This window comes from Prunus avium, chromosome 1, assembly GCF_965620075.1.
Source record: "Prunus avium chromosome 1, drPruAviu1.hap1.1, whole genome shotgun sequence".
In the NCBI taxonomy this organism is placed as follows: domain Eukaryota; kingdom Viridiplantae; phylum Streptophyta; class Magnoliopsida; order Rosales; family Rosaceae; genus Prunus; species Prunus avium.
The window spans coordinates 40,008,549-40,010,982 of NC_142284.1; the positions used below are offsets into that span (position 1 = coordinate 40,008,549).

Consider the following 2,434-nt stretch of genomic DNA (forward strand, 5'->3'; position numbering starts at 1 on the left):
TATGAACTTATTACATCATGCAATTTTATACTCTTGTCCTTGTAACGGTAACGTATGAGTTGGCCTATATTATTATTTTGATGGTATTATAGAATATGATGTTATTTTAAGAATTGTTAATGTGAAAGGATTTGTGAAAATAGTCTAGATATTTTTGGTATTTCTCTAACCTCAACAGGGATTCAAAGGAATGACACACATACATCCTCCAGTGATGATATTGAAGAAATGTTTATACAAAGCATTACCAAACCTTGCTCTGCAGGAGGAAAATGAGATATCAATATCATTTGTGTTATATCTTAAAATAATTCAAGTTTGTCCTCATCAGGGGGAGGATTCAACAATTGTCTACATATAGGACATATGCGTGCTGTACTCTTTTCTCTTGGACCAAGTTTTTGTCCCACTGAATTTTTCCTATCAAGGTTTTAACGAGGCAGCATAAGCGCGTCCAACACCATATCAATGATCCAGAAGAATGTTGCACTCTTTTTCCCTTTGCTTAGGTTTTGTCCCACTGGGTTTTCCGAGCAAGGTTTTTAATGAGGCAACTATGTCAATTGTATGGTGGACATCTAAGGGGGAGTGTTGTAAATGCATGAGTTGGTGGATGACCACCATACCTCTTAGCATTCACCCTTTTTAATTCTATGTAACCTATACACTAAATACCATAGTTATGGGCTTGTAACTTATGAGTTGTTAATGTCTTCTTACCATTATAAGCCTATAAATAAGAGGTCTTATTAAGATGAGAAATAGAAGTTGATTGAACAATTTCTATTGTCTTCCTCTACTTTCCAATTCTCTCTACAATTTCCCCTTAGTTATATAACACAAACTACAATATTAGAACTTGAATTATCGGGCTCAGCCAGAGATGGGTAAGTTCCCTCCAAAAATGGGCGTATGCCGCTAATTGCAGTGCGCACACGGTATTCTTTAGTAAAAGGCGAAAGAATAGTTCGCTCTGTGCTCACTGCACTACTCTGTGATTTCTAATTGTAGCTCAAGCTGCTTAATATAGTAGCTTCTCAGTCGTTGACTTGTTCTTTCTGATGTGGGACTTTTTTACACAATCCCTATCTTCATTTCCCACCCAGGCACGAACCTTAGTGCATTCTTACATGGGCTATAGCCTGGGGTGCTTTTAATTTTTTACAGCCCAAAGCAAATTTTTAGCCCGCCTCAAGCCCACTCACACAGCATTAATACCCCTTCATGAATTAGCTCTGGTTGGCTGCACTTCGAAAACAAATTTAGCCTGTCTCAATTCGGAATCCTGGGTACGTCCTCTGTTCCCACCTAATCAGACTTCAAGAGTATTTTCATTTGGAAACCTTCCCTCCATATTTGGTAATGACCATCACTTGTCTCACAGATAATCAAAGAAAAACTATATAGAAGTATTATATATATATATATATATATATATATATATATATATATATATATATATAATTATTATCTTATCCGGATGTCTGCACGTTATTATCGTGCGGATGCTATTGTAAACAGGTAGGAAAGTAAGGAGGGGTAGTACAAAATATATATATATATATAATAAAAACAGATAGTGGGAATATTTGACTAAAGTACTCAAACCTGATTGTAACCCAAACTCTCAGAAAGAAAAAACAATCCTTCATCTCCAAAATTACGCCCTGTCAAAATAAAGTGTTGCCAAAATATACATGAGTTTTTACATTTTGTTTGGAAGTATAGTACAATCATTACATTAATTGAATAATAAACCTAGTTTGTATTCAAAAGGAAGTAAGAAAGATACAATCAAGTGAGAAAGTTAACAAACAATAATAAACCTCTTATGAAAACATATAACTTGAAATATGAATTGTTACAGAAATTAAAACGAATGAAATTGACATCTAAATGAAATTGATATGAATAATGGAAAATAAGAACGTAAAGTAGAATATAATTTTTAGCCAGTATTTTTCCTAAAAGTCTGTAAAAATAGAGAAGCTGTATGCACGAGCACTAAAGCATCTAGAACTACCTGACAAGTCGACACTTCTGAATGACCTAAGTTCCTTGGCGAAGTCATTGTGCTTCAGCTTGGACTCTCTCTCAATCTTTGCACCAAAACCTGTAAGCAAATTTGAACCGGCGGCAAAAGACCACTTCATTCCTTCGGCAGGCGTTTTGTTTTCAACAGATGAAGTCCTCTGCCGCTTTGGAACAAGGATTTTCTCCACCAATTTCCACAAAACTGTCAGCTGAAGACATAAATTAGTGCATCAATTTGGGAGGCATGGTAAATATAAAGATGAAATTATAATGCCGGAACAAAAAAATGACTTTGATTATCTCAAGCGCAATAAAGGGTATTTATCGACAGGTAGGGGGAGTGTCATCCTCATCTACATTCGGCATTTATATATGGACCAGATTAAGACAGAAACAGAGA

At 35.4% G+C, this 2,434-nt stretch overlaps 1 non-coding gene across 1 annotated transcript; it reads right to left on the minus strand.

The window, feature by feature from the left end:
- Positions 1 to 879: 879 nt before the first annotated feature.
- On the minus strand, positions 880 to 992 carry LOC148297820 (U5 spliceosomal RNA). Its single transcript, XR_015833354.1, has one exon. It is a non-coding gene; the product is annotated as a U5 spliceosomal RNA (small nuclear RNA).
- Positions 993 to 2,434: the final 1,442 nt, after the last annotated feature.